Source organism: Zea mays, chromosome 8 (assembly GCF_902167145.1).
Source record: "Zea mays cultivar B73 chromosome 8, Zm-B73-REFERENCE-NAM-5.0, whole genome shotgun sequence".
In the NCBI taxonomy this organism is placed as follows: domain Eukaryota; kingdom Viridiplantae; phylum Streptophyta; class Magnoliopsida; order Poales; family Poaceae; genus Zea; species Zea mays.
Window position 1 is genome coordinate 107,215,114 of NC_050103.1, and position 8,486 is coordinate 107,223,599.

Here is an 8,486-nt window from a genome sequence, read left to right on the forward strand (position 1 = left end):
GATGTCTCTACTGTTTAGTTCAAACAGAATGAATGAGTAAGCTAGACAGGGATGCAAGTACCAGATTTAATGGTACTGATGTTCTATCTCATCAGTCACCACTTAAAGCTACATGCCAAAATGATCTCAAAATGGAATAAAACATGGATTGGTATTTTATGCTTTCCAATACACATTGATCACCCAAATTCATGTATTCAGAACCAACTTGGATCTTAAAACAAAAAACAATCATGTCAATGCGATGAAGAGATATGTGTAACACTATTGTTTTCTAAGCTGCAAGGATCGATGGGACAAAGAGGTCGAGGAAGGGTGTAAGAAAGAACCCCATAATAGATTGTGGGACATATACCAAGAACATCATCTACAAGGAGGTTCTAACAAACTAGACCCACGGTATTTCTATTAAAACTGAATTGTTTGTTAACGACATAGAATCTCATGGAATAAATTTCTGTAAGCATGATCATTCATTGTTTAGTCTTTATTAACAATTATATTCTATGCTTTATATTCTTACAACATAAGATTATCTGTGTTCAGCCAAATGGACATAATGAGTGCTATTTTGCAAAAGCATTTTGGATTTTCCAGCCTCAAAGCATTCCAAAAATAATATATCTCGTTGTTGCATTTAGATACATTATATGTTAGATATATAGTAAAAACAATATATCTAGAAAATAAAACATTTTATAGTTTTGAACGGATGAAGTAAATTCTAATTCCCACCAAAAACGTCATGCATGTGCCCTCTGATTTTCAGCCCTGGTGATGACATTGCTTGGATCTGTCTTCACAATGCTTGTGGCAGGTTCTGTAAAACATTTTACCCAAACTTCTGCAGTGGATTTTTGGTGGGACAATTGAACAAGTTAATAAAAATGTGCTTCACGATTTATAGGCTCTGATACTCCCATATGTGTGCTATCTCTCCATCAAGAAGGGTGCAATACCTTTATGGGAGGTAACTAACTACAAACACTGACACATACATGCCAACACTTACTGGATCTGAACCCCGAAGTTGCTGGACACTGAACATCTGTGATCTAACTTTTCCTTTATTTTTCAGATCATCCTTTGCGTAATCATCATAATGATTGGCGTCGTATGCATACATCTGGTCATACACCTCAAACAGTCGGATGTTTTTCACAGATAGTGCACGCTAGCTGATGTTTGTCTAGATGTAACAAATTCTTCTGAATGGTTTGATAGTTGAAACTGGCAGTCTGTCGGTTCTTCGTAGCTAGGTTTATTTGTTCCTTCTTTTTGACAGAAACCTTTCTCTGTTTGTTTATTTACGGATTCCATTCCTATAACTGTAAGATACTCCTTCGGATAATTATCTATATGGTTGCATGCGAAGAGAATAATGTACCTTAAGGGAGTGCTGCTGCAGTTGCAACTTCTTCCATCATGAGTTGTAGCACATATGTCAGGAAATAATTCTGAACAAGGACCACTCAGTTCATCTTGAGTGTGATGATGGGTAAAGTTGCCTCTATTTTTTTTAATATGGTCTTTCTTATTATCTCTTAGACATTTGATTTAACTTGTTTTTTGTCTGGCTGTAACAAAATGTATCTTTTTTACATCCAAAGTTTTGACTTCCTGGTTCTCCACATGATTATAAGTTTACCTATGCTGCAAAACTAGGACTGTGAAGTTTAATAATATTTTCAGAATACCAGCTATATATGTGTACTAACTTCTATTTAGATAGAATAACAATTAGGTGTTGTGGTTCACATATTTGTAATCATGTTTGTTTAAGTCTAACTGTAATCGGATACCACACTAGAAAGTGATACTGCCCTATTCAAACTTATTACCATTAGTACTTTAATGTGAATTATTAACATTTACGCTACGTTTTATAAACCAAACAGCACCTCTGTCTTTTAATATATCAATGTATTGATTTCGTAGCAACGCACGGGCATATACCTAATATATATATATATATATATATATATATATATATATATATATATATATATATATATATAAAATAGCTAACAAATTCCATGTGATTAGATGGATAACCACGCACAGAGGCGGACGTACAGTGTTAGTTGTGGTGTCCCATGACACCAATAATTTTTCTAAAACATGTGTACATTATAAAATTTGACTATGAAGGACACCATCAAAAAAATTGTGACACCATTAACCATCCCTTCGGCCCATCAATAGGTAATCACATGTGGGATGTGGCCTGCGGCAAGCAGCCCAAAGCATATTTTCTTCCTAGGCTCTCAGCCTCTCACCGTTTCATGCCTAGCGGCTTGCAGCCTGCTGCCCTGCTCGACCAGTTGACTTGCTCCAATACGCGTCTACCCTTCTCGCCGCCGCAGACCGCAGTCCGCCACTCACCACACGCCGCTGCAGTCTGCAACCATCAACCAATATCCAACGCAAGTAGCAGGAAACAACAGCGATCCGCGTTCTGCGAGACCAGGATCACGACGAACGATCAGGTGAAAATTCTTTTCCCTAATCCCCAGTTCTCCACTAGAATCCCCAACTCATTTTTTCTCAAGCGATGCTAATGGATTTTGCCTTTTGATTTTTATTAATTTTGTTCTTAATTTATATATATATTTCTTAATTCTTGTTCATCGTAGACGCCAGACCGTTCCTACAATGGAGCGGTTCTTCAAAAGAAAATTGCCATCAACCAATGATGAAGGGACTTCAGAAGGAAATCAAGATGCACCAAACATAAATGTCAGTAGCCATTCTCAGCCTGCCCAAGATTATTTGGTGCTGTCACCAAAAGATGTCAATTTAGATGAACTTCCATATGATCCGGCTGATAGGAGGAGAATCACAGATTATCCTGGCTTAAGCTACAAGATTAGATTAGAAGAAGGTACCTGGTTAAAGGTCCTCACAGACCACAACCTAGTTTTAAGTATCCACAAAAAATCATAGTGGGCAAGCCACGTCGATTTAACCTAGCATGGTTTGATGAGTACAATTGGATTGAATATAGTGAGAAGGTGGATAGAGCTTTTTGTCTTTACTGCTACTTGTTTAGAGATTGTATTGAAGGTCAGGCCGAAAATGATGATTTTGTAACAAAAGGTTTCTCTTCCTAGAACAAGAAAGATAGATTAGATGTTCATGCAAGCAAGTTAAATGGTTTTCATAATGTTGGTGTGAAAAGGTGTAACAATTTGCTAAAGCTAGACCAATCAATTATTGTTGGCCTTAATAAGCAGAGAGATGTTGCAAAAGAGGATTATTTTATTCGACTAAGTACCTCCATAAATGCAACTAGGTTCCTACTCCATCAAGGATTAGCATTTTGGGGCCATGATGAATCAGAAACATCTATTAATCGGGGGAATTTTCTAGAGTTGATAAAGCTTTTGGCGGAGCAAAATGAAAAAAAATATGAAGGTTGTGCTAAGAAATGCTCCTGAAAACCATAAAATGGTGGCTCCATCAATTCAAAAGGACATTGCTCTATGCTTTGAAGAGGTAATATTGTTGCATGTTGTTTTTATTTTTGTGATATTGATTGATGCATCAACTCAAAAAATGGTTTTACATTTGTGCAGATCATAGTTGAGTCTATCATCGAAGAGATCGGGGGTGATGTGTTTTGCTTGTTGGATGATGAATCTGCTGATGTTTCAGACAAGGAACAAATGGTTGTGGTTTTGCGATATGTCGATAAATGTGGAGTGCTCAAAGAAAGACTAATTGGTGTAGTTCATGTCAATGAGACAACATCTTTATGTCTCAAAACCAACGTTGATCAATTATTTGCCAAGTACAAATTGAGTTGGAAACAAGTGAGCAGACAAGGTTATGATGGAGCAAGCAACATGAGAGGTGAGTTCAATGGCTTGAGAGTTTTGGTTTTGAGAGAGAGTAAGTCAGCGTATTATATTCATTGTTTTGCTCACCAACTCCAATTAGTGATAGCTCAGCATATTATATTCATTGTTTTGCTCACCAACTCCAATTAGTGATAGTGGTTGTGGCTAAAAAGAATGATGACATTAGTGACTTCTTTGACATGATATCTCTTCTTCTTAATGTGGCTGGAGCTTCATGAAAATGGAAGGACATGATTCGAGAAAGTCAACAAGAGAGAGTAAAAAATGCAATAGGCACTGGACAAATTTGTAGCGGTGCAAGATTGAACCAAGAACAATCACTTCAAAGACCTGGAGACACTCGGTGGTGTTCTCATTATAAGACTCTTAAGAGTCTAAACAATCTATTTCCTTCTGTTATTGAGGTGCTAGATTATGTGGAAAAAGATGGTCCAAATGATAAGAAAAGGCGTCAAGCCCGCGGGCTCATAGATTATCTTCAGGATTTTGATTTTGTGTTTCATCTGCAATTGATGTTGATAATATTGGGAAATGCAAATGCTCTATCACTTTGTTTACAAAGGAAAGACCAAGATATATTGGCAGCTATGTTAGAGGTGGAGTCAACGAAACAAAAATTTCAGAAGATTAGAGATGATGGATGGGATTCTTTATTGCAAAAAATATATTCCTTTTGTGAAGAACACAATATCCCTCAATTAAATATGGAAGCAGAGTATATTGATCGACATAAACCAAGGAAAAAGTCAAACCGCACAAATTATCAGCACTATAGATGGGACTGTTTGAACCATGTTATTGATTTGCTACTTATTGAGTTTAATGATCGTTTCAGTGAAACAAATTTCAATATTATTACTTACATGGCTGCTTTTAGTCCCATGAATTCTTATGGTGATTTTAAGTTGGAGAGCCTAGTGGAATTAGCTAAGCTTTATCCAGATGACTTTACTTCAGAAGAACTAAAGGATCTTGCTCATGATCTTGAGATCTACATTGCTAATGTACAAGCTGATGACAGATTTTCCAACCTGAACACCTTAACCGAACTTGATAAGCTGATGGTTGATACAAAGAAGCACCTTGCTTTCGGTTTGGTCTATCGACTTTTAAAGTTAGTTCTAGTTCTGCCAGTTGCCACTGCATCCATGGAGAGGTGTTTTTCAGCAATGAAAATTGTGAAGACAATACTTCGTAATCATATTGGTAACAATTTTATGAATGATTGCATCATTTGCTTTGTCGAGCCAAACTTTCTAGCTACAATCTCAAATAATATTTTGATAGATCGATTTCATAAGATGAATGATTGCAATCGTAGAATGTTTCTATGAGATTATGATAGGTATGTTCCCAGTTCCCATGTGAAGAAAAAAAATTATATCATGCTATCTATATTTAAATATAGTTTTATAACATGTTGATTTCATCTTTCATGTTGCTTTTCTATACTATACTTAAAGCACCAGTTTCAACGGTCGTCGTGCGTCAATAATTTATAAGAAAACCCTTCCACTTTTTTTAAATTCAACCGCAGTACGTGGCCTCCTTCTCGCGCTCCCAAACAACCGCCCGACCTCCTCCCCTTCTCGCGCTCCCAAACAACCGTCCGGCCTCCTCCCCTTCCATTCTCCTCCCCACGCCGCCATCCGCTCTGCTCCAACCGCTCTTATAGCTTCTATCCCTCACCGGTTGTTATTCCTCTCCTAGATAAGCTTTATCTCACCAAACTAATCATGCTATAAACAAGGACCCGATTTCATCCAGTAATTCCGCTATAAACAAGGACCAGATTTCATCCTTTGCAAGTTAGAAGCAAAAAACCAAGGTGGGGCGAGGAGGCGAAGAAGCAAGGCAGAAGGACAGAGCGGGAGGAGGCTGCTGCTTTCCCTGCTCCTTGACGCGGAGGTCGCCCTGGATGGTGGATCTGAGGCATTCCATGGCCTGCCCCATGGCGTCAAGGCGAGCAAACCCAAAAACCTCGCACGCAGAAGGCAAACGCGGCTGCGAGCGCGGCGCCCCTCTCCCACTCCCACTCCCCAGCCGCCGCCAGCCCGCACACCCCTCCCTCGCGCGCTCAGGGTTTCGGAATGGAAGCCGAGGCCGCGGCCAAGAGGACGCGGCAGAGCGGGGAGGATGTCGTCGCGGCGGGGATCTCCGCAGTCATCCCGGGATGGTTCTCCGAGATTAGCCCCATGTGGCCCGGTGCGTCCTGCTGCTCTGCGCCTCCTATTCGCACCGCTCCTCTGCTGCGCATCGTGATGCTCTCCTGTCCTGTCGACCACACACACTCTCCCTTCGAAGCTCGGATATTCTTCTTTCGTCGCTGCCTGCTCATGCGGATCCACGTGTGTTTGCCCTTGCTCGTGGGTCTATTTTGGTGGCTACTAAATGGCAGGTGAGGCGCACTCTTTGAAGGTGGCGAAGGTGCTGTTCCAAGGGAAGTCAGACTACCAAAACGTTATGGTCTTTCAGTAATCGTTAATTTCCCTATTTGCTGGCACCTAAAGCACACCTGCGATTCGTCAACGGGGCTTGATTCTGTGCCTCTCTGTTTTGCATTTCAAATTGTAGTCCTCTACGTATGGGAAGGTGCTCGTCCTCGATGGAGTTATTCAGGTTATAGAGAGGGATGAGTGTGCTTACCAAGAGATTATCACTCACCTGCCCCTTTGCTCCATCAAAGACCCCAAGAAGGTACATGCCATAATCTTTTGTTTTTGCTGTTGGTACCTTGCCTTTATGAACATCTTTGATTGACTTATATACAATTATTAGAAAATAAGCTGAATACATTTCTTCATTTATTTTTATGGTAAATAGACTAAATCGGAACTGCAATTATTAGCTTATTATAGCATGATTGTTGAGGCGAATTTGAAATACTTGCGGGATCATAGCCAAGGATAATCACGTATATGATGTGGTGCGTTTAGCATTAAAATGTGTACTCTGATGCTATTTGCATCGATTGAAACAGATGTAAGAATAGGTCATCGGTTACTTTATACAGTTCTTGCTTATAATTTGTTTGAACTTGTAATACCTGGAGAAGTTTGTGGTAAAAAAATTGTTAGAATGTGGTTGTATTGCCAAGTTCATTAACTAGGTGATTTTTTATACTTTTCAAATGATGAATGCTAATAGTTTTTAAAATTTATTGGATGTAACTTTAAATTGTTTCATGATACACAGGTGCTGGTTATTGGAGGGGGTGACGGTGGTGTTCTTCCTGAGGTTTCACGGCATTCCTATGTGGAACAAATTGACATCTGTGAAATTGACAAGATGGTGGTAGATGTAAGATTTCTCTTCCTGTATTTGCACAATACTTGGCAATGATCACTGATATTATTTATCCCTTCTCTAGACCACACTCAGGCTTCTTTGGTGATGAGGGGATTTGGGGTGGGGTGTTCTAGAACATTTGCTCTCTGTTAAATTTGTCTGGACATCAATAGTTTGGTCTACATGTCTTTATCTACGTTCAAATTTAGGTCTTCAATTGATTTTACTGGTATTACTTGATTTTTTTGACTGATGTTAGCTACTTCTGCTGTGCTGTTTTCAATGTTTAAAATGCATTCATTTTCGTATTTTAATACTGCATTTTGTGCTACTGATTTGTGCCATTCTGATCTGACCTCAAGTTCTAGGAGCGGCTAAGTGAAATAATATTGTTTCTAATTGTATCTTCTCTTTTGGGCTTGTGTTTTGCTTGGTATTGCTTCCCTGCTACAATCCTAGCTATGTAAGCTTGCTGTCTAATGATTCTGTTTTTTCGTTCATCTCATTTTGCCATATGGGACCACAAACAGTAATATACAATGAGATCCCTCCTTGATGTAATTGTATGCATAGGAGGAGCTTGTTTCTAACAGTGTGCTGATGCAGTCTGTGCCACTTAAACACTATCTTTCGCTGCTGCTAGATATCACACAAGATCGATTCTAATTTTAGCTCACAAACTTCCTCTTATTTGATCTCTGTATGGTGGAATTATGTCATTCTATAATCTTTGTTCATTCAGTCAGTCATTGTGAACTCTCTTCTAATCGCTCTCTTCATTGGTCGTGTTATACCAAGACATATTGGATGGAGTAAACAACATCAGTTAGTCAAATAAAAAAATATTATGCGGAGAGCGAAGACAATCAATAAAAAAATTTGAGATCTTTTTGGTGGATAGTTTACATGGATATTGTTGTGAGCCGTCGCAACGCACGGGTAACTGACTAGTATATCCTAATTTTGATGTTTGATTGTGTTGGGGACTTGTTCTCAAATGCTATGAATTAAGAACAAGGCAACACAAAAAGAGGTTAATGGTTAATGCCCTTCGTCCTTCGAAGCATTATTTCCCTTAGGATATAACGATCATCAGACGAAGATCATGAAGGACGTACCTTCATCATCACAGTATACATTAATGAAAGAAGGAGCATATGAAACATGAGAAATAACATGAATAATCATATAACATCATTTATATATCCTTATTATATAATCATGGATGAATAAGAACAATATTGAATTACATTTGTACCTTCGGCTTGACAGAAGGCAAAAGTACAAGCGTGATGCACGAGCGAGTACAAGCCAGCGTGAACAGTACAGGGGGTA

General features: G+C 38.9%; 1 pseudogene; it reads left to right on the forward strand.

The window, feature by feature from the left end:
• The first annotated feature begins 5,826 nt into the window (after positions 1-5,826).
• LOC109941844 (spermidine synthase 1-like) lies at positions 5,827-7,205 on the forward strand (annotated as a pseudogene).
• Positions 7,206-8,486: the final 1,281 nt, after the last annotated feature.